Source organism: Euprymna scolopes, chromosome 46 (genome assembly GCF_053919585.1).
Source record: "Euprymna scolopes isolate OS-2025 chromosome 46, ASM5391958v1, whole genome shotgun sequence".
NCBI lineage: Eukaryota > Metazoa > Mollusca > Cephalopoda > Sepiida > Sepiolidae > Euprymna > Euprymna scolopes.
The window spans coordinates 120670949-120695686 of record NC_136527.1 but is presented as its reverse complement, the minus strand read 5'-3'; the positions used below and the strand labels follow the sequence as shown (position 1 = coordinate 120695686).

General features: G+C 29.1%; 21 pseudogenes; all 21 read right to left on the bottom strand.

The window, feature by feature from the left end:
- Window positions 1-552: 552 nt before the first annotated feature.
- Window positions 553-717, bottom strand: LOC145271797 (U2 spliceosomal RNA; annotated as a pseudogene).
- Window positions 718-760: 43 nt separating this feature from the next.
- LOC145271956 (U2 spliceosomal RNA) lies at window positions 761-879 on the bottom strand (annotated as a pseudogene).
- A 43-nt stretch (window positions 880-922) lies between these two features.
- LOC145271955 (U2 spliceosomal RNA) lies at window positions 923-1041 on the bottom strand (annotated as a pseudogene).
- A 43-nt stretch (window positions 1042-1084) lies between these two features.
- Window positions 1085-1203, bottom strand: LOC145271954 (U2 spliceosomal RNA; annotated as a pseudogene).
- Window positions 1204-1246: 43 nt separating this feature from the next.
- LOC145271906 (U2 spliceosomal RNA) lies at window positions 1247-1365 on the bottom strand (annotated as a pseudogene).
- A 43-nt stretch (window positions 1366-1408) lies between these two features.
- Window positions 1409-1527, bottom strand: LOC145271953 (U2 spliceosomal RNA; annotated as a pseudogene).
- A 43-nt stretch (window positions 1528-1570) lies between these two features.
- Window positions 1571-1689, bottom strand: LOC145271905 (U2 spliceosomal RNA; annotated as a pseudogene).
- A 43-nt stretch (window positions 1690-1732) lies between these two features.
- Window positions 1733-1851, bottom strand: LOC145271857 (U2 spliceosomal RNA; annotated as a pseudogene).
- Window positions 1852-1894: 43 nt separating this feature from the next.
- LOC145271856 (U2 spliceosomal RNA) lies at window positions 1895-2013 on the bottom strand (annotated as a pseudogene).
- A 43-nt stretch (window positions 2014-2056) lies between these two features.
- LOC145271952 (U2 spliceosomal RNA) lies at window positions 2057-2175 on the bottom strand (annotated as a pseudogene).
- Window positions 2176-2218: 43 nt separating this feature from the next.
- Window positions 2219-2335, bottom strand: LOC145271748 (U2 spliceosomal RNA; annotated as a pseudogene).
- A 43-nt stretch (window positions 2336-2378) lies between these two features.
- LOC145271951 (U2 spliceosomal RNA) lies at window positions 2379-2497 on the bottom strand (annotated as a pseudogene).
- A 43-nt stretch (window positions 2498-2540) lies between these two features.
- Window positions 2541-2659, bottom strand: LOC145271855 (U2 spliceosomal RNA; annotated as a pseudogene).
- Window positions 2660-2702: 43 nt separating this feature from the next.
- Window positions 2703-2821, bottom strand: LOC145271950 (U2 spliceosomal RNA; annotated as a pseudogene).
- A 43-nt stretch (window positions 2822-2864) lies between these two features.
- LOC145271972 (U2 spliceosomal RNA) lies at window positions 2865-2983 on the bottom strand (annotated as a pseudogene).
- A 43-nt stretch (window positions 2984-3026) lies between these two features.
- Window positions 3027-3145, bottom strand: LOC145271949 (U2 spliceosomal RNA; annotated as a pseudogene).
- Window positions 3146-3188: 43 nt separating this feature from the next.
- Window positions 3189-3307, bottom strand: LOC145271971 (U2 spliceosomal RNA; annotated as a pseudogene).
- A 43-nt stretch (window positions 3308-3350) lies between these two features.
- Window positions 3351-3469, bottom strand: LOC145271970 (U2 spliceosomal RNA; annotated as a pseudogene).
- A 43-nt stretch (window positions 3470-3512) lies between these two features.
- Window positions 3513-3631, bottom strand: LOC145271854 (U2 spliceosomal RNA; annotated as a pseudogene).
- A 43-nt stretch (window positions 3632-3674) lies between these two features.
- LOC145271859 (U2 spliceosomal RNA) lies at window positions 3675-3793 on the bottom strand (annotated as a pseudogene).
- Window positions 3794-3836: 43 nt separating this feature from the next.
- On the bottom strand, window positions 3837-3955 carry LOC145271853 (U2 spliceosomal RNA; annotated as a pseudogene).
- Between the last annotated feature and the right edge of the window lie 20783 nt (window positions 3956-24738).

Genomic DNA, 24738 nt, shown 5'->3' with positions numbered 1-24738 from the left:
AATTTTGGGTCTGCACACTTGAAATTTTAGATGTAGGTAAATTGGAGATTGGTCAAAATTTATAGATGATTTTCCCCTGCTGATGTCCCCAGATCAACTCTGTGTGATATCGAGCTAACCTTATCCATGTGTCTCACACGTCATTATATAGCTTGTGGAGTAAAAAACAGTATCATTGGATGCATCATCTCATGGTGTGGAAGCTGTCATGTTACAAATGCAAGACAACAACAACATGTGTATGCATCCTCATCATGAGAGAAACTGAAATAAACACGGATTAAAAAGGAAACCCATGCAATAACATGGCTATGAGATTGACTACACCATTGGCCTACCCTGTCGCTCAAAAAGGAGAAGGTAATACTTGCGAGGAAGGCATTCCGACAATGAGACAGAGAATACAGTTTTAACTCAACTTAAAGACTAAATTTGTTTAGACTCAGAAAAGTTAGACAGAAGGTCATTTCATAGTGATGTGTGCGTGTAAAATGAATGCTGATGCTCGAAATCTATTTTTAATGTGAGGAGTGAAGGGAGGGGGAAGGGAAAAAGGGGACCAGCTCCCGAGAGGTGGGAAATGGGAGCTGGTTAAAGGTCAGGCATGTGGGGTTGCCCCCACATCTGGTCTTTGCTAGTCATAGCTAGTCATAGCTTGCAGTATCTGAAGAACAGATACTACACTTTGATCTTAGCCAGAAGAGGCCGAGAAGCAACTCAACTTAAAGACTAAATTTGTTTAGACTCAGAAAAGTTAGACAGAAGGTCATTTCATAGTGATATGTGCGTGTAAAATGAATGCTGATGCTCGAAATCTATTTTTAATGTGAAGAACAGATACTACACTTTGATCTTAGCCAGAAGAGGCCGAGAAGCAACTCAACTTAAAGACTAAATTTGTTTAGACTCAGAAAAGTTAGACAGAAGGTCATTTCATAGTGATATGTGCGTGTAAAATGAATGCTGATGCTCGAAATCTATTTTTAATGTGAAGAACAGATACTACACTTTGATCTTAGCCAGAAGAGGCCGAGAAGCAACTCAACTTAAAGACTAAATTTGTTTAGACTCAGAAAAGTTAGACAGAAGGTCATTTCATAGTGATATGTGCGTGTAAAATGAATGCTGATGCTCGAAATCTATTTTTAATGTGAAGAACAGATACTACACTTTGATCTTAGCCAGAAGAGGCCGAGAAGCAACTCAACTTAAAGACTAAATTTGTTTAGACTCAGAAAAGTTAGACAGAAGGTCATTTCATAGTGATATGTGCGTGTAAAATGAATGCCGATGCTTGAAATCTATTTTTAATGTGAAGAACAGATACTACACTTTGATCTTAGCCAGAAGAGGCCGAGAAGCAACTCAACTTAAAGACTAAATTTGTTTAGACTCAGAAAAGTTAGACAGAAGGTCATTTCATAGTGATATGTGCGTGTAAAATGAATGCTGATGCTCGAAATCTATTTTTAATGTGAAGAACAGATACTACACTTTGATCTTAGCCAGAAGAGGCCGAGAAGCAACTCAACTTAAAGACTAAATTTGTTTAGACTCAGAAAAGTTAGACAGAAGGTCATTTCATAGTGATATGTGCGTGTAAAATGAATGCCGATGCTTGAAATCTATTTTTAATGTGAAGAACAGATACTACACTTTGATCTTAGCCAGAAGAGGCCGAGAAGCAACTCAACTTAAAGACTAAATTTGTTTAGACTCAGAAAAGTTAGACAGAAGGTCATTTCATAGTGATATGTGCGTGTAAAATGAATGCCGATGCTCGAAATCTATTTTTAATGTGAAGAACAGATACTACACTTTGATCTTAGCCAGAAGAGGCCGAGAAGCAACTCAACTTAAAGACTAAATTTGTTTAGACTCAGAAAAGTTAGACAGAAGGTCATTTCATAGTGATATGTGCGTGTAAAATGAATGCCGATGCTCGAAATCTATTTTTAATGTGAAGAACAGATACTACACTTTGATCTTAGCCAGAAGAGGCCGAGAAGCAACTCAACTTAAAGACTAAATTTGTTTAGACTCAGAAAAGTTAGACAGAAGGTCATTTCATAGTGATATGTGCGTGTAAAATGAATGCTGATGCTCGAAATCTATTTTTAATGTGAAGAACAGATACTACACTTTGATCTTAGCCAGAAGAGGCCGAGAAGCAACTCAACTTAAAGACTAAATTTGTTTAGACTCAGAAAAGTTAGACAGAAGGTCATTTCATAGTGATATGTGCGTGTAAAATGAATGCCGATGCTCGAAATCTATTTTTAATGTGAAGAACAGATACTACACTTTGATCCTAGCCAAAAGGCCGAGAAGCAACTCAACTTAAAGACTAAATTTGTTTAGACTCAGAAAAGTTAGACAGAAGGTCATTTCATAGTGATATGTGCGTGTAAAATGAATGCTGATGCTCGAAATCTATTTTTAATGTGAAGAACAGATACTACACTTTGATCTTAGCCAGAAGAGGCCGAGAAGCAACTCAACTTAAAGACTAAATTTGTTTAGACTCAGAAAAGTTAGACAGAAGGTCATTTCATAGTGATATGTGCGTGTAAAATGAATGCCGATGCTCGAAATCTATTTTTAATGTGAAGAACAGATACTACACTTTGATCTTAGCCAGAAGAGGCCGAGAAGCAACTCAACTTAAAGACTAAATTTGTTTAGACTCAGAAAAGTTAGACAGAAGGTCATTTCATAGTGATATGTGCGTGTAAAATGAATGCTGATGCTCGAAATCTATTTTTAATGTGAAGAACAGATACTACACTTTGATCTTAGCCAGAAGAGGCCGAGAAGCAACTCAACTTAAAGACTAAATTTGTTTAGACTCAGAAAAGTTAGACAGAAGGTCATTTCATAGTGATATGTGCGTGCAAAATGAATGCTGATGCTCGAAATCTATTTTTAATGTGAAGAACAGATACTACACTTTGATCTTAGCCAGAAGAGGCCGAGAAGCAACTCAACTTAAAGACTAAATTTGTTTAGACTCAGAAAAGTTAGACAGAAGGTCATTTCATAGTGATATGTGCGTGTAAAATGAATGCTGATGCTCGAAATCTATTTTTAATGTGAAGAACAGATACTACACTTTGATCTTAGCCAGAAGAGGCCGAGAAGCAACTCAACTTAAAGACTAAATTTGTTTAGACTCAGAAAAGTTAGACAGAAGGTCATTTCATAGTGATATGTGCGTGCAAAATGAATGCTGATGCTCGAAATCTATTTTTAATGTGAAGAACAGATACTACACTTTGATCTTAGCCAGAAGAGGCCGAGAAGCAACTCAACTTAAAGACTAAATTTGTTTAGACTCAGAAAAGTTAGACAGAAGGTCATTTCATAGTGATATGTGCGTGCAAAATGAATGCTGATGCTCGAAATCTATTTTTAATGTGAAGAACAGATACTACACTTTGATCTTAGCCAGAAGAGGCCGAGAAGCAACTCAACTTAAAGACTAAATTTGTTTAGACTCAGAAAAGTTAGACAGAAGGTCATTTCATAGTGATATGTGCGTGTAAAATGAATGCCGATGCTCGAAATCTATTTTTAATGTGAAGAACAGATACTACACTTTGATCTTAGCCAGAAGAGGCCGAGAAGCAACTCAACTTAAAGACTAAATTTGTTTAGACTCAGAAAAGTTAGACAGAAGGTCATTTCATAGTGATATGTGCGTGTAAAATGAATGCTGATGCTCGAAATCTATTTTTAATCTGAAGAACAGATACTACACTTTGATCTTAGCCAGAAGAGGCCGAGAAGCAACTCAACTTAAAGACTAAATTTGTTTAGACTCAGAAAAGTTAGACAGAAGGTCATTTCATAGTGATATGTGCGTGTAAAATGAATGCCGATGCTCGAAATCTATTTTTAATGTGAAGAACAGATACTACACTTTGATCTTAGCCAGAAGAGGCCGAGAAGCAACTCAACTTAAAGACTAAATTTGTTTAGACTCAGAAAAGTTAGACAGAAGGTCATTTCATAGTGATATGTGCGTGTAAAATGAATGCCGATGCTCGAAATCTATTAATATTTTGACCCGTCTCGTTACTTAAAAATTCACCAAAACTCATGAAATTAACCAATTTCAAAAATTTTCTGCTTTTATCAAATAATGATAACAGAATATAATGAACGCATTATTTTATTTACATTTTAGTGGAAATGTATTATTTCGCTTAAACAAAAAATGCATTTACTAAAGTTTTGGTTTTCAGTAGTAAAAAAAAATGCATTCATTTATTTTTTATTTTTTTATGAAAATAAAGCATCGTAAATTATAATATTTTTTTAATATTTAATTTTTACATGAATATTACAAAAAAAGCCCCTGAAGTCCATATTAATGAATTCCATATAACTCAAAGAAAAATTAATTTCTCGGACTACCTATATTATCATTTGTTTATTTAATATTTTCAGACAAAAAATTATAATTTCAAAAAATATTTCTTTTTTTTTAGATTACAGGTTTCACATAATTTTTTACATGTAACGTTTTCATATTTTCCTTGCTTGCATGAATGAAGCTTTTGACGTAACATAATTTTTATATTATCTTGAAAAATAAAATCTTTTATATAATCTTGAAAAATAAATTTTTTTATATAATCTTGAAAAATAAAAAATTTTATATAATCTTAAAAAATAAAATTTTTTATATAATCTTGAAAAATAATAATTTTTATATAATCTTGAAAAATAAAATTTTTTATATAATCTTGAAAAATAATTTTTATACAATCTTGAAAAATAATAATTTTGATATAATCTTGAAAAATAATAATTTTTGTATAATCTTGAAAAATAATAATTTTTATATAATCTTGAAAAATAAAATTTTTTATATAATCTTGAAAAATAATAATTTTTATATAATCTTGAAAAATAATAATTTTTATATAATCTTGAAAAATAAAATTTTTTATATAATCTTGAAAAATAATAATTTTTATATAATCTTGAAAAATAATAATTTTTATATAATCTTGAAAAATAATTTTTATATAATCTTGAAAAATAATAATTTTTATATAATCTTGAAAAATAATAATTTTTATATAATCTTGAAAAATAATAATTTTTATATAATCTTGAAAAATAATAATTTTTGTATAATCTTGAAAAATAAAAATAATTTTAAAACAGGAACATAGTAAAATAATTAAATTAAGAAATGGTAAAAATGATACAAACGTTCGGGATAGGAATGTACGGATGCACGTCTGGGGGTAAAAAGAAATCCAGCACCACTACCTTCCTTTTAATTACATAACGTCATTTACAGACATCCTTTTGATTGTCTCAGATTTGAGCTTTCATTATATCCATGTCTACAAAACTTCCATTTGTTGCAATTTTGTGAACGGCAGAATCCCTCAATTTTTTAGGCTAATTAATTTTTTGTACAAATCAGTTCTTTTTATTTAGTTCAATATCTTAGGACTTTATTTTACTAATTATCTTTAAAATAGACCCGGAAAACTAATATTTATTTTTAAAAGATTTCTCCAATGAATTTATTTAACTTCAAAATTTAGCTGAATTGGTTAACTCGCCATGAAAACATTTTTCTTCATGTATTTTTACCCGTAGCTAAAAATGTAAGGGAGATAATTACATTTATTAAACTAATAATCATAATGAAAATATTACAACTGATATTTTTATTCATGTATTTTTACCTAAAAATGTAAGGGAGATAATTACTATTAATTAGATATTAATTTTTGCCCGTACCTACATAGTGAGAACTCACCTCCCAAAAAGGGACCATCCCATCAGCATCCCCTTACGAACGAGAGAACAAAAAGCTATCGACAATTAAAGTAATACATTTTCCAATATGAGAAATGCCTGGCATGATTGCTTCTTTAAACTGAATAAATACCACAAATACCAGATGTTTGACCGAAATTGGAAAAAATGTCTAGTTGTGATCTACTTTAACTTAATATCAATTTCATGAAGATGAAACCTGTAATCGTTTTTCTCATGTGAATATTAAAATGTGATAAATAAAATAAGACTAATTTTAAGAGTCGATTGCGTATTTTTCCCTACTGTATCCAAAATTGTACTGTAGCAAATATACCTAAAAAAATTTTCTAACATATTACAATACGTTCCAATTATATTTATTTTTCAACAATAATGAATGTATTGGCTTTTAAATAAGTATTAAAAAAAGTCCTAATTATATTTTGTTTTTTTAAAATTGATTAATTTGTTGACTTTTTATTAAGAATACGTTTAAAAGTTAAATATTATCACATGAAATCTATTTTATATTTGCAGCAATCAACAGAAATCAATTATTTGATTAGAATGGATCTTCATTTTCCGTTGATGATATAAGAAACTCATAACATATTTGGAAATGTCCACATATAAATTTCGTGAAAATATCAGACAGCAAAGAAATCATAGACTTGTGAAACACATGACATCAAATTTGATGCAAAGAAGTTCAAAACATTGTTCGTGTTATGTGTATGAATTCTTTTACATATAGCATTACCATCAATGTAAAAGATTTTCTTGTTTCTGCAAAAATCTGGTGTATCAAAGAGTCAAGTAAAATAGAAACAAAGGGAAAAGAAAAAATTCTTTACTAAATGTAGAAAGCAAAGAAATCATTGAAAAGAAAGTCGTTAAAAACAGTGTTCTTGTTAAGTGTATGAATTCTTTTACATATAGCATTACCATCAATGTAAAAAAATGCATGGAAAATTAAAAAATGCAATAAAATCCTACATCTATAATGTTTAAGAAACATACAACGGTTAAGTAAAATAGAAACAAATGTGAAAAGAATAAAACTTCTTTAGTAAATGTAGCTTGTTTTTATTAGTGAAATATTCGGACATATACTATAGACTAATAATTTTATATAATTGAATGTTTTTCTAATTAAACTTTAGTTTATTTTACTATATGCAAAGTAACATGGAAAACAAACTATATTCTTGCAAAATATGTAGTACCTGCTTTACACAGAAGTCACATTTATTGAGACATACGTTAACACATTCAGAAGACAAACCACATTCTTGTGAAGTATGTGGATCTTCTTTTTCACGAAAGTCACATTTGTTGCGACACATGTTGACACATACAGGAGACAAACCACATTCTTGTGAAGTATGTGGTTCTTCTTTTATACAGAAGTCAACATTGTTGCGACATATACAAACACATACCGGAGACAAACCACATTCTTGTGAAGTATGTGGTTCTTCTTTTGCACGGAAGTCAAATTTATTGCAACATATGCGAACACATACAGGAGAAAAACCACATTCGTGTGAAGTATGTAGTTCTTCGTTTTTACGAAAGTCTCATTTATTGCAACATATGTGCACACATACAGGAGACAAACCACATTCTTGTGAAGTATGTAGTTCTTCATTTACACGAAAGTCAAATTTGTTGCTTCATATGTTAACACATACAGGGGACAGACCACATTCTTGTGAAGTATGTGGGTCCACTTTTACACAGAAGTCATATTTGTTGCAACATATAGTTATACATAAAGAATACAAACCACATTCTTGTGGAGTATGTTGTTTATCTTTTACACGGAAGTCATCTTTGTTGCAACATATGTTAACACATACAGGAGAAAAACCACATTCGTGTGAAGTATGTGGTTCTTCTTTTACATGTAAGTCAAATTTTTTGCGACATATGCGAACACATAAATAAGACAAACCACATTCTTAGAAGAAAAAGTTTAAGAAAAATGAAAAAAGAGGGGAGACATATGCGAACACATATATTGGGACATATGCGAACACATACAGGAGACAAACCACATTCTTGTGAAGTATGTTGTTCTTCTTTTACATGTAAGTCATCTTTGTTGCGACATATGTCAACACATAAATAAGACAAACCACATTCTTATTATGTGGTTCTTCTTTTACACAGAAGTCATCTTTGTTGAAACATATGTTTACACGTACAGGAGACAAACGAAATTCATGTGAAGTATGTGTTGTTCTTTTAGATGTAATCAAATTTATTGCAACGTGTGCGAACTCATATAAGAGACACACCACAATCATATTTTGCAGAGAAGTCAACTTTGTTGAATCATATACAAACGCATACAGGAGACAAACCTTCCTCTTTTACCTGGAAGTCAACTTTTGTGCAACATATTTTTACACAAACATGCGACAAATAACATTCTTGTGAAGTATGTTCTTCTTTTACACAGAAGTCATTTTTGTTGTGACATATCCAAACTTATAAAGGAGGGAAACAATATTACTGTGTAGAATGTGATTCTTTTTTCACAGAAGGCAAATCACATTATACAAAAGTTTACTTTAATTAATTCGTATAAAAATGTGTATGAAGTGTGGGATATAAATATGTTTGACTTATTATAACGATTTACTCACCCAGACACTATTTATAAAATAGAATTTATATTTTCTTGGATACAATACTTTCAATATTAATTTTTATAATCCAGATACATAAATATATAATTACTGTAACGTATGACTTACTGGTTAAATGATGATGGTCGATAAAGTATAATATATTATGACTTTGCAAACAACTTATTTGCACTACAAGCTAACTTTGCACAGATTCAATCGAGAAATAAGGAAACAAGAGAGACAATTTGAAAATTTGAAAAATTACAAAAAAGCTCATTAAACAAGAACACTCTGTGCTATTCAATAGTACTTGTCTGAATATATATATATATATATATATATAGTAATTAGTAATTTATAAAATATATATGGCGATTAAGCTACACTGAATATTCTGCGTTTCCTCCAACTATAGAATTCGTCAGGCTTATGCGCGAATTCTGTGGTTGCTTCTTGTTTTTATATATGTTGAGGATTTCTAGTTGGCCAATCAGTTTTCTAGTATCCACCGCGCCCCTTCCTATCAGCCAATGGCATGCATTTTATCAAACAAAGGATCTGTTTTAGAACTAGGTCAGTGGTTTTAGGTAGACGTATATTAAATTTATGTGAATAAATGAAGTAGTTTATATATATATATATATATATATATATATATATATATATATATAGTAACCGTAAGATGATAAATTTGAAATCGCAAAAATTGTAAAATTTGGAAGTAACAATTGTTCCGCCTAGATCAGACTCATAATAGAATTTATATTTTCTTGGCTACAATACTTTTAATATTAACTTTCATAATCCAGAGATATACATATTTAATTACTGTAACATATCATTTACTGGTTAAACGATGATGTTCAATAAAGTATAATATATTATGTCTTTGCAAGCAATTTACTTCTGATTGAATATATTTGCACTACAAAAATTGTAACATTTGAAGTAATGATTTTCAGACTCATAATAGATCTTATATTTTCTTGAATACAATATTTTCAATATTAACTTTCATAATCCAGAGATATAAATACTTTATTACTGTGACCTACCATTTACTGGTTAAACGATCATGTTCAATTTACTTGTGACTTAATATATTTGCACTACAAGCTAATCAATGGATATAAAGTAATCAATTAATCAGTATGTATGTGTCTACCATTTTTAAAACGTGCAACATTTTTTCTCTGCTGTTAATTATTTGCTCTATTAGGTTTCCAGTTTTTTGTACTTGACGAATCTCCCAGGCTGAGGTCCGAAATATATCTGTAGTTGTTGAAGTTGCATATGAATGTATCAAAAAATTGTAACATTACTCTTAAGTTACAAGTCATGTCTCTACATCAATACACTGAAAATATGCTCAATTACTAAATACGGCATATTACGAGTGAGATATATTACAATAACAAAACATTACGAATGAGATATATTACATTAACAAAACATATTACTAGTGAGATATATTACATTAACAAAACATTACGAGTGAGATATATTACAATAACAAAACATTACGAGTGAGATATATTACAATAACCAAACATATTACGAGTGAGATATATTACAATAACAAAACATTACGAGTGAGATATATTACATTAACAAAACATATTACGAGTGAGATATATTACAATAACAAAACATTACGAGTGAGAATCATTACAATAACAAAACATATTACGAGTGAGATATATTACATTAACAAAACATATTACGAGTGAGATATATTACAATAACAAAACATTACGAGTGAGATATATTACATTAACAAAACATATTACGAGTGAGATATATTACATTAACAAAACATATTACGAGTGAGATATATTACATTAACAAAACATTACGAGTGAGATATATTACATTAACAAAACATATTACGAGTGAGATATATTACATTAACAAAACATTACGAGTGAGATATATTACATTAACAAAACATATTACGAGTGAGATATATTACATTAACAAAACATATTATGAATAAGATATATTACATTAACAAAACATTACGAGTGAGATATATTACATTAACAAAACATATTACGAGTGAGATATATTACAATAACAAAACCTATTACGAATGAGAATCATTACAATAACAAAACATATTACGAGTGAGATATATTACATTAACAAAACATATTACGAGTGAGATATATTACATTAACAAAACATATTACGAGTGAGATATATTACATTAACAAAACGAATAAAAAGATAATGAATTACATGTTCAGTTTACTATGTTCTAAATAAGTTTTATGGTTCAAATTCTGGGGTTGCATTACTGTGTATCTCTGAGCTTATGGCCACATCCCCACCCGGTCATGAAGAGTGTGTTAACAACCGTGGCACTGAGATGTAGTGCCACACCCCTCCCTATGCATTCTGAAATTTATGAGAAGTCCATAAATTCTAGAAGTCCATAAAAAAAATCTTCGACAATTTTAAAAGTCACTCTCTCTCATCTTCAAAACTTTAAAATCGTAAAGAAATGGAAGAGAGAGAATGAGTGGCAGAGCGGTAGCATCACACACCCACCTCACTTATTACATCACACAATGGCGAGACCCAATTCATTTTTCTCATGTGCGTCGTTGTTTTTTTTAAATGATTGACAGCTAAATTCGAATTAAACATTTCTACCACAAAATCTAAAAAACATTGATGTTTCATATTATTTCATCCAAATTTTTACCAAAAACATTTTTTCTGTTTTTTGAAACAGTAAAAAAAACAATAAACACATATGTTGATATTGAAAAGAAAACTATCAAATCAAAAAGTCCCATGTTTCAGCGTTAATTGTTACCTAATCGGAAAAAGGACATCAATATCAAGCTAGAATCAACTGTTCATGAAATAAACTGTTGAAACAGAGTTCTATTTTTCAAATCTTAACTAAAAGAGTCAGTAATATTCCACTAACATTTGCAAAGTCAAAAACAAAAAACGTCCTATATTTTTTCACACCTGAAATAAAGATCAGATTAAAAAAATTTTCACACCTTTCTCACAGATTAAAAATGTTCTTTTTTGTTTGTTTTAAATTTATTTTTAGAGCATCGTGTTTGAAGGATCGTTTTTTTTCTTTTAAATTTATTTTTCGTGCTTCGTGTTTGGAGGATTTTTTCGTTTTTCTTTCATGTAATAAAAACGGGCATAGTCACATAAATACACATATATATACACACACACACACATTATATATATATATATATATATATATATATATATATATATATATATATATATATATATATAGAGAGAGAGAGAGAGAGAGAGAGAGAGTGTGTGGGGGGACTTTTTTCGTCTCTGCTTTTTTTTCATGTAATAAAAATGTGCATAGACACACACACACACACACATATATATATATATATATATATATATATATATATATATATATATATATACAGAGAGAGAGAGAAAGTGTGTGTGTGTGTGTGTGTGTGTGAGGCTTTTTGTCTGTTTTTTCGTCTCTGTTTTTCTTTCTTTTTTTTCGTATAGCAGGACACATTCTCACTATTTATTAATCGAACGGTTATTTTTTCAATAAATTTTTTTCATGTGATTAAGTTTCATGTGTGGATGTAGGAAAGGTACACTTTTTTCATGTGATTAAGTTTCATGTGTGGATGTAGGAAGGGTACACTTTTTTCTTGTGATTAAGTTTCATGTGTGGATGTAGGAAGGGTACACTTTTTTCATGTGATTACGTTTCATGTGTGGATGTAGGAAGGGTACACTTTTTTCATGTGATTAAGTTTCATGTGTGGATGTAGGAAGGGTACACTTTTTTCATGTGATTAAGTTTCATGTGTGGATGTAGGAAGAGTACACTTTTTTCATGTGATTAAGTTTCATGTGTGGATGTAGGAAGGGTACACCTTTTTCATGTGATTAAGTTTCATGTGTGGATTTAGGAAGGGTACACTTTTTTCCTGTGATTAAGTGTCATGTGTGGATGAAGGAAGAGTACACTTTTTTCATGTGATTAAGTTTCATGTGTGGATGTAGGAAGGGTACACTTTTTCATGTGATTAAGTTTGATGTGTGGATGTAGGAAGTGTACACTTTTTCATGTGATTACGTTTCACGTGTGGATGTAGGAAGGGTACACTTTTTTCATGTGATTAAGTTTCATGTGTGGATGTAGGAAGGGTACACCTGTTTCATGTGATTAAGTTTCATGTGTGGATGCAGGAAGGGTACACTTTTTTCATGTGATTAAGTTTCATGTGTGGATGTAGGAAGGGTACACTTTTTCATGTGATTAAGTTTCATGTGTGGATGTAGGAAGGGTACACTTTTTTCATGTGATTACGTTTCATGTGTGGATGTAGGAAGGGTACACTTTTTTCATGTGATTACGTTTCATGTGTGGATGTAGGAAGGGTACACTTTTTTCATGTGATTAAGTTTAATGTGTGGATGTAGGAAAGGTACACTTTTTTCATGTGATTAAGTTTCATGTGTGGATGTAGGAAGGGTACACTTTTTCATGTGATTAAGTTTCATGTGTGGATGTAGGAAGGGTACACTTTTTTCATGTGATTAAGTTTCATGTGTGGATGTAGGAAGGGTACACTTTTTTCATGTGATTACGTTTCATGTGTGGATGTAGGAAGGGTACACTTTTTTCATGTGATTAAGTTTGATGTGTGGATGTAGGAAAGGTACACTTTTTTCATGTGATTAAGTTTCATGTGTGGATGTAGGAAGGGTACACCTTTTTCATGTGATTAAGTTTCATGTGTGGATGTAGGAAGGGTACACTTTTTTCATAGGATTAAGTTTCATGTGTGGATGTAGGAAGGGTACACTTTTTTCATGTGATTATTTTCATGTGTGGATGTAGGAAGGGTACACTTTTTTCATGTGATTAAGTTTCATGTGTGGATGTAGGAAGGGTACACTTTTTTCATGTGATTAAGTTTCATGTGTTGATGTAGGAAGGGTACACTTTTTCATGTGATTAAGTTTCATGTGTGGATGTAGGAAGGGTACACTTTTTTCATGTGATTAAGTTTCATGTGTGGATGTAGGAAGGGTACACTTTTTTCATGTGATTAAGTTTCATGTGTGGATGTAGGAAGGGTACACTTTTTTCATGTGATTAAGTTTAATGTGTGGATGTAGGAAGGGTACACTTTTTTCATGTGATTAAGTTTGTTGTGTGGATGTAGGAAGGGTACACTTTTTTCATGTGATTAAGTTTCATGTGTGGATGTAGGAAGGGTACACTTTTTTCATGTGATTAAGTTTCATGTGTGGATGTAAGGAATGCTACACTTTTTTCATGTGATTAAGTTTGTTGTGTGGATGTAGGAAGGGTACACTTTTTTCATATGATTAAGTTTCATGTGTGGATGTAGGAAGGGTACACTTTTTTCATGTGATTAAGTTTGTTGTGTGGATGTAGGAAGGGTACACTTTTTTCATGTGATTAAGTTTTATGTGTGGATGTAGGAAGGGTACACTTTTTTCATGTGATTAAGTTTCATGTGTGGATGTAGGAAGGGTACACTTTTTTCATGTGATTAAGTTTCATGTGTGGATGTAGGAAGGGTACACTTTTTTCATGTGATTAAGTTTTATGTGTGGATGTAGGAAGGGTACACTTTTTTCATGTGATTAAGTTTCATGTGTGGATGTAGGAAGGGTACACTTTTTCATGTGATTAAGTTTCATGTGTGGATGTAAGGAATGCTACACTTTTTTCATGTGATTAAGTTTCATGTGTGGATGTAAGGAATGCTACACTTTTTTCATGTGATTAAGTTTGTTGTGTGGATGTAGGAAGGGTACACTTTTTTCATGTGATTAAGTTTCATGTGTTGATGTAGGAAGGGTACACTTTTTTCATGTGATTAAGTTTGATGTGTGGATGTAGGAAGGGTACACTTTTTCATGTGATTAAGTTTCATGTGTGGATGTAGGAAGGGTACACTTTTTTCATGTGATTAAGTTTCATGTGTGGATTTAGGAAGGGTACACTTTTTTCATGTGATTAAGTTTCATGTGTGGATGTAGGAAGGGTACACTTTTTTCTACATTGATCTCTTTGTTTCTTTGTAGATGCAAAACAATTTTTTCAGGTTCTGCATTTTCTGAGTGCATTTTTTTGCGTTTGTTTGACAGAAATATGCGTGCTTACCCCATGTTATCCGGACGAAAAAGAGGTCGATAGAAGAAAAGGAATTATGGGCTGCATTTCTGTGCATCTCTGTGCTTATGGCCAAATCACCATACAAGAAGATATAAACGGAACGACCGGCGACTTGCGAGACAGCATGTTATGCAAATGGACGTGTGTATTATCAAGATTATTATACATATAATCATCCACATGAATACATACATGTATATAATCAAACATATATAGTCATCCACATACATGCGTACATTTATAGTGAAACATGAAAGAACGCCAATATAAAATACTAGCAGTACCCGTTAACCGGCGTTGCCTGGTGGAAGCATGACAGATCTAGAACAGAGTCGTTAAAGGAGCGCCCTCAGAAACAAATTAAACTATGGTTGGTGTTGTTGTTGTGACCACTGCCGTCCCGTGAAAATAGTGGCCACTAGGGCTATGGTCCATATTAAATAATCTGGCATTCACCGTTGGACACTGTTTCCAAGTCGCAGCTATTGGAAGCCACTGTTTTTGATTATCTGCACTGTTGGTTACTGGCGATTAGTTTTGGTTTGGGGCGATAACCTTCAGGTACTCGCTGATGGTATAGAATGGATTTAATAACTCTTTAAATTGAACAAAAACAGAGGTACATAACTGCCTTCTACCGATGAAAGTATATTTCAAATCGGCCATTGTTTTTCTCCTCGGTATGATGAATGCATATCTTTTCGAAAAATAGTTCTAGCACATGTTCTAAATAATAAAATAATCCATAAAAAATTAAAAGTCTAAAAAAACAAAAATATATAACAAATAAGTGTTTCTGTAGCCAATAAAATGTAAGTTGAAACGACCTGCATATTATTTTTGGGTTTAACTTATTTTAAAGTGTTTAATCAGTTCTAAAAATATAGTGTCGACATAATAAGTCACGGCTATGATGCCTGGGTAGTCGGTCAAGAATATAAAAATAACTTTAATTATCACAAGGAAAAAAATGCGAAATAAAATCAAACAAACAAATATAGTATAATTGTAGTTTTGATAATCGCCCCAAAATCAAAAAGTAAATATTGGTTCACGTAAAAGAATTTTTAGGGCCGTTATTGGGTGGGATGTAGAGGCTTGACCGTATTTTTTGCACATTTGCATTTCAAAACTAATGCCGTGTTTACATTTACAGAGTGTTCCGTCTGAGCAAGAAATGAGCAATATGTGTTTGATTAACTGTTATGTTAGTTCTGTACGTGCAAGGAAAGATTTAGCGATGCATGTTTAAATGCATATTTTAATTCTCAAACCTTTTGTTCATAAAATTTTAATGGTTACAGTATTTAGTTTTAATAACTTTGAGCAATTCTAAAGACTTCAAAGAGGTTGTATATGTTTTTTTAGCAAAATTTTCATCAAGTTATGTTTATTTTTACTAATGCATGGTAACATGTTCAATTGTTACAAATAAGTTGCTCTTATTTTAAAGTTACCAGTAATTCAATTTCAAGACAGCCAAAAATTGGAAGAAGAAAAAAGAAAGATTATGTTTACCACCTAACCCAGCCAGCGTAGTATACACCCAACCAAACTCCCATGTTAAGAACGGCTTTTAGAACAAAACACCGGCAATCTCTGAAGCATTTATTAACATATGGAGGTTGAGAGTGTTTATTCCGAAAGTCGTTCTTATCACGGGAGGTCGGGATGTTTATACTAAACTAGGTTTAGTCGTTAGAACATACGTAAAAGACCAAAAAAGATTATCTTTTTTGTTAGGTGTTAAACGATGCTGGATTACAACATACAAAAATACCAAAATAACTTTCCATACAACAAAAACGAAAAATATACTTAGTAAATTAATGAAAAAAAAAACAGAAAAGATAAATTTTTACATTAGGTCCACCCCCATAATTTACTTTAAAATGACGACTTTTATAAATTTTTGACTATGTTGAATAAGAAAATCACATTCACATATTGCAGCGACAAGAATTTTCCGAGGTATAAATATATTATGCACTGTAATTCACTAATCGTCATGTTTGTACGCATGCGTGATAAACAAATCCATTTTTCTGCGATTGACACATCCCCTACCCCGATTTTTTAAAATTGTATTTGCGGGATGGTTGTTGACAAAAAAAAGCAGTCAAATATTTTCGCCTTTCCTTAATAGGATGTTCATTCCGGAAGCCATTCTTAATATGCGGAGGTTGAGGTTGTTTATTCCGAAAACCATTCTTAACATGGGGGTGGACGATACAACACACAAAAGTCTTTTGTTTCTCCCTTTCTTTCTTGAAAAAGTCCTTGTGTATTCAAAAACATCTTGCACCGTTCCTTGTTGGTCTAAGCTGTCCAATAAAATAACAAAACTCGACGCTCATGCTTTAGAATTCGTCCCATTTAACAGTTACTAATTGTATACATATGCAAATTAAGGGCATTCATTCGTTGTTGGTCTAATAATGTCCAATAAAATAACAAAACAAATATGCAAATTAACAGTTACTAATTGTATACATATGCAAATTAACAGTTACTAATTGTATACATATGCAAATTAACAGTTACTAATTGTATACATATGCAAATTAAAAGTTACTAATTGTATACATATGCAAATTAACAGTTACTAATTGTATACATATGCAAATTAACAGTTACTAATTGTATACATATGCAAATAAACAGTTACTAATTGTATACATATGCAAATTAACAGTTACTAATTGTATACATATGCAAATTAACAGTTACTAATTGTATACATATGCAAATTAACAATTACTGATTGTATACATATGCAAATTAACAGTTACTAATTGTATACATATGCAAATTAACAGTTACTAATTGTATAAATATGCAAATTAACAGTTACTAATTGTATACATATGCAAATTAACAGTTACTAATTGTATACATATGCAAATTAACAGTTACTAATTGTATACATATGCAAATTAACAGTTACTAATTGTATACATATGCAAATTAACAGTTAATAATTGTATACATATGCAAATTAACAGTTACTAATTGTATACATATGCAAATTAACAGTTACTAATTGTATACATATGCAAATTAACAGTTACTAATTGTATACATATGCAAATTAACAGTTACTAATTGTATAATATGCAAATTAACAGTTACTAATTGTATACATATGCAAATTAACAGTTACTAATTGTATACATATGCAAATTAACAGTTACTAATTGTATACATATGCAAATTAACAGTTACTAATTGTATAATATGCAAATTAACAGTTACTAATTGTATACATATGCAAATTAACAGTTACTAATTGTATACATATGCAAATTAACAGTTACTAATTGTATACATATACAAATTAACAGTTACTAATTGTATACATATGCAAATTAACAGTTACTAATTGTATACATATGCAAATTAACAGTTACTAATTGTATAAATATGCAAATTAACAGTTACTAATTGTATACATATGCAAATTAACAGTTACTAATTGTATACATATGCAAATTAACAGTTAATAATTGTATACATATGCAAATTAACAGTTACTAATTGTATACATATGCAAATTAACAGTTACTAATTGTATACATATGCAAATTAAGGGCATTCGTTCACCAATGAGCGATCTACAAAATTATGTCTTTTTTTTAACGTTTTCTGCTATCATTTTACAGCCTAAGCAAATAAGGTCGTTTGCGAGAGTAATTATTTCTATTACAAGTTTTAATAGGGATGGAAGAAGAAGAAGAAGAAGAAGAAGAAGAAGAAGAAAAAGAAGAAGAGGGATGGTATACTACTACTACTACTAATAATAATAATATTGACAATAATTATAATAATAATAATAATAATAATAATGATAATAATAATAATAATAATGATAATAATAATAATGATAATAATAATAATAAAGATAATAATAATAATAATAATAATAAAAATAATAATAATGATAATAATAATGATAATAATAATGATAATAATAATAATAATAAAAATAATAATAATGATAATAATAATGATAATAATAATAATAATAATGATAATAATAATAATAATGATAATAATAATGATAATAATGATAATAGTAATTATAATAATAATGATAATAATAATAATAATAATAATAACAATAATGATATTAATAATGATAATAATAATAATAATAATAATGATAAAATGATAATAATAATGATAATAATAATGGTAATAATAATAATGATAATGATAATAATAATAATGATAATAATAATAATAATGATAATAATAATAATAATAACAATAATAATAATAATGATAATAATAATAATGATAATAACAATAATAGTAATGATAATAATAATGATAATAATAATAATAATGATAATAATAATGATAAAAATAATGATAATAATAATAATGATAATAATAATAATGATAATAATAATAATGATAAAAATGATAATAATAATGATAAAAATGATAATAATGATAATAATAATGATAATAATTATTATAATAATGATAATAATAATAATGATAATAATAATAATGATGATAATAAAAATAATAATGATAATAATAATAATAATAATGATAATAATGATAATAATAATAATAATAACAATAATTATAATGATGATGATAATAATAATAATAATAATGATAGTAATAATAATAATGATAATAATAATGATAATAATAATGATGATGATAATAATAGCAATAATAATAATAATAATGATAATAATAATAATAATATTAAATACTAGAGGGGGGTACCCGGCGTTGCCCTGGTGTTTGGAGGTGTGTGGTTAAAAAGAGGTGTAAAAGAAAAAAAGTTTTGGTCGGAAGGTCAGATTAAACCCCGAAGCCTTGATGCGAAGGTGGAAATGAAAGGGGAAAAGAGCCAGTCACTTAACCATCGATGGAGAGGAACTGATAAGTGCGTTATATGAAGGTTTATGAAGCGAAATGAATAGGTGTGAGGAAGTCTGACCTATTATTGCACTGCAAGCCAAAGCATTCACGGACATACACAAGAAGCGAACACACACACAGACTCACACGCGCGCGCACACACACACACACACACACACACACATACATTTTCGCTTTTATATTTATAGATCCCCCCCCTGGTTTAGCTAATATATGACGGGCGTAAATTTTCTGTAAATGCAAACAGCGGACTTTATTTTGTAAATGAAATAAACCCGTAATGATTTATGTTGGATTTGGTCTGTTAGTGTCTAATCTGGCGAAGAAATGAAACTGTATTTGCCCCCTCCTGGTAATCAAAAGGACCCAAATATGTGTAATGTCATTTTTATGTGTTTTATGTCAGCTGCAGAGTACAGGAAAAAACAAATCAAACAAACAAACAAACAAACAAACCGAACTGGAATGAATACAACTGGAAAAAACTCCCAGAAAACTAATATAATAATAATAATAATAATGATAATAATAATGATAATAATAATAATAATGATAATAATAATGATAATGATAATAATAATAATGATAATAATGATAATAATAATAATGATAATAATAATAATAATGATAATAATGATAATAATAATGATAATAATAATAATAATAATGATAATAATAATGATAATAATAATAATAATGATAATAATGATAATGATAATAATAATGATAATAATAATGATAATAATAATAATAATAATGATAATAATAATGATAATAATGATAATAATAATAATGATAATAATAATAATAATGATAATAATGATAATAATAATGATAATAATAATAATAATAATAATAATGATAATAATAATGATAATAATGATAATAATAATAATGATAATGATAATAATAATAATGATAATAATAATGATAATAATAATAATAATGATAATAATAATAATAATGATAATAATAATGATAATAATAATGATAATAATGATGATAATAATGATAATGATAATAATGATAATAATAATAATAATAATAATAATTAATAATAATGTGTGTATATGTGTGCATGTGTGTGTGTCCTCCCACGTATGAGTTTCAGATTATTTAAATAAAGTTTTTTTAATTTTTTTTACAAGGTAGTCACCACATATAAAGGCCCGGAAGCCACTCGGGGATACGGGTTATTGCTTGCACAGTACGTTAGTATTGAAGGTTTGATAAAGCATCTTACTATAGAGGGGGGGTTCATCAGGAATTTGTTTACATTGGACTTGAAGACATCCAGATTGTAGTCAGGTGGGAAACAGGCAACTGGAACGGAGTTCCACAGTCTGGTTTCCAACGTTTAAAGATAAATTCTCTTTTCATTAACTTAGGAAAATGTGTTTTGCATAAACATTTTACTGCTTTTAAACAAGCATCATTTAAAAATGCTTTTTAAAAAAGCCAAATTCGCAAAATCTGGCCATAAAAGGGCTTATCTGGCATTTCGATTAAACCATTTCAAAGACTAAGAATTTTGTCATTTTTTCTTTGTTGTTCTTTAAAATATAAAAATATTACGAGAAATAAAAATAAATAATTTTACCCATAATATTTACCAAAAACATCGCATCCATCTAAAAAATCTAATTTAAAATTTATTTTTAATTTTCTGCGGACTAGCTCTCTCGTCGCCATTTTAAAAACGTGAAACTCATCGTCAGATCAATGATTGATTTTTCGACGAACGAACAACATAGAAGTTTCTTTTTTCCCAGTAAATATTTTATTATTATTTATTGTTTCAGCAAGACTGGAGTTTAGGTGGAAAAATAACCTCGAACCCTCCATCGTATAAAAGGAACTAAATTCCTGTAATCACCGTTAGGGTTTGTATTACTGTACACATAGATTCGAAAAAGTTGTCAAAAAACAAATATATAACAAATAAATGTTATCAAAGGCAAGATAAGTTACTTTTCTACCAAACTGGATATAATTTTCGTGTTTTTATTAAATTTAACATGTTTATTCAGCTCGAAAAGCATAGTGTTTACCGATGTATTGGAAAATTCAAAATGGCGGCCGACTCTCTCTTAAACACGGTAAGTTCGAGAAAAGGTGTTATAAATAATAAACTAGACAAAATACTGTTAGAAATTCGCTCAATATATGTTACCGTGACATAACTTGATATATATTCGGTGTTCTTTTTAATAGATGTGAAAAAGTTGTTTTCATATTGTTCATTTTTAGAAAGAAGTTCTGTTTATTTAAAACTGTTAACTTCTGAAATACCGATGCCATTGTTTATACATGCTTAGCATAGTAACATAACGATAATTAGGGAGTTTGGTTCCCTTTATTTGATAGAATGTGAGAGATTATTTTTCGATCTAAACTCCAGTCTTACCTTTGTTTTATATATATATATATATATATATATATATATATATATATATTCGATGATTCTATAAATTACATTTTAAAAAACAATGGTAATATATATATATATATATATATATATATATATTACCATTGTTTTGTTTTTTATATATATATATATATATATATATATTACCATTGTTTTATATATATATATATATATATATATATATATATATATATATTACCATTGTTTTATATATATATATATATATATATTACCATTGTTTTATATATATATATATATATATTACCATTGTTTTATATAAATATATATATATATTACCATTGTTTTATATAAATATATATATATATTACCATTGTTTTATATATATATATATATATATATATATATATATTACCATTGTTTTATATATATATATATATATATATATATTACCATTGTTTTATATATATATATATATATATATATATATATATATATTACCATTGTTTTGATATATATATATATATATATATATTACCATTGTTTTTTTATATATATATATATATATATTACCATTGTTTTTTATATATATATATATTACCATTGTTTTTTTTATATATATATATTACCATTGTTTATATATATATATATATATATATATATATATATATATATATATATATATATTACTATTGTTTTTATATATATATATATATATATATTACCATTGTTTTTTTTATATATATATATTACCATTGTTTTATATATATATATATATATATATATATATATATATATATATATATTCGATGATTCTATAAATTACATTTTCATCGATTTTATTAAAGTTTTTATGACATAAAGATTTTGGTATGTCAAATAAAATAATGGAAAAAAATAAGTGTCCCAAATTCTTGCAGGAAAATATGAACACACCACGTTCGAAATTCTACCCAAATTCCCAAGAAACATTGCAAAGTCTTATACGATACACGTAAAGGAGGGGAAAATTACATGACGAATCTAAAAATCAGAAACGTTCTATTTTTAGATTTTAAATGTTTAGATTTTGAGTTGGGCGTGACATTATATATATATATATATATATATATATTTAAATCAAAACCATATCAAAAAAACCCAAAAAACAAACGAGATATCGCAAGTTGAAGTTAAGGGAAATTTTACTTTATTTACTAGTTTTCGCGCCTAAACTAGGCCAGTTTGGGATACCTATTTTGAGTTGGGAGTGACATTATATATATATATATATATATATATAATTTCTGTAGAAATATATGTTCTTATAATATATACCAATCCTTATTTAAGAAGCTCAATATAATTACAGAGCAATATAGAGAATAAATGACAAGGATGGAGTACTGCTGCCATATCTGGCAGGAGCTGATAAAAACAGCCTATCCTGCCTTGACTTCATAGCCTTCAATGGCAAGTGCTCGTCTGAGCTCCAATCTATGGTCCCCCTTCCCCAATCTTTCACAAAAAAACACCCATCCAGCTGAAACCACTATCAGAAGTTTTCCCCACACTTTATCTGTGCCTAAATCAAAACGTAGATTCCGTGAACAAAGCTTCTTTCTTAAGAGTGCATGCCTGTGGAACTCTCTCGGTTTGCCTGTTTCCCACCTGACTACAATTTGGATGTCTTCAAGTCCGACATAAACAAATTCCTGATGAATCGCCCCCTTATTTAAGACACTTTATCAGATCTCCATTACTAACGATCACTACGATATTGATGTCCCATTGATAACTGTCCACGCAATAACCCTTATCCTTGAGTGTCCTCCGTGCCTTGATAAGTGGTGATTTCCATGTAAAAACAAACAAGCAAAAAAAACAAGAATTGTCTGCAAGGACTCCTGGTGCAGTGGTTAGAATACCTGGGAAAGTCGATTGTAAAAGTAATATTATCCTGAAGGTTGAAGGTTCAATTCGCAGTGTTTGCAACTGAAAAATACAACTGGGAACTATTTCTATCCAAACATGGCTCACAGAACGAGAGCATGCTACCGCTTTGAAGTAAGTAATGGGTTCCATTCAAAATTCTATCCAAATTCCTAATGTGAAGAAGGTCAGAGGTCATATCCAAATTATATGAATAACCACTTATCATCTAAAAATCAGAAAGATTTTAAGTTGAAAACCTTTTTATGGATAATTATTTTTGTTGATTATTAAGTTATGAAAATATGGCAATTAAGCTACAAAGAATATTCTGCATTTCATTCTCTTGAGAATTCGTAAGGCTTATGCCTCACAGGGATGAAACGTGGAATATTTTGTGTAGCTTAATTCATAACTTACTACCTAGCTCATGATTATATATATTTCATGTATTTTTATATATATTTCATGTGATTAAATAAAGTATATATATATATATATATATATATATATATATATATATATATATTAGTTCAAATATGTAAAAATGAAATCGTTTGTGTATAAATTGCATGACTACTAATATGAATAGAACTTTTATATTACACATAAAATACACACATATATTATTATATATATTTCATGTGATTAAATAGAGTAGTTACACACACACACGCATATATATATATATATATACAGGGTGACCCCAAAAAACGGGGCCCCAAATCTAATTAGGCCCCGTTTCTTAGTGTTTTGTCCGAATAAAATGAAACTTTGGTCATAACTAGTTTATTATATTCAAAACATCATATCAAAACACTAGGGTATTTGGCCTTTTTTTCTCCGTTGACTGTAAAATGCTCAGAAAAACAATTGAATATCCTCTGTTTTTTGGGGGTCACCCTGTATAAATTAGTTCA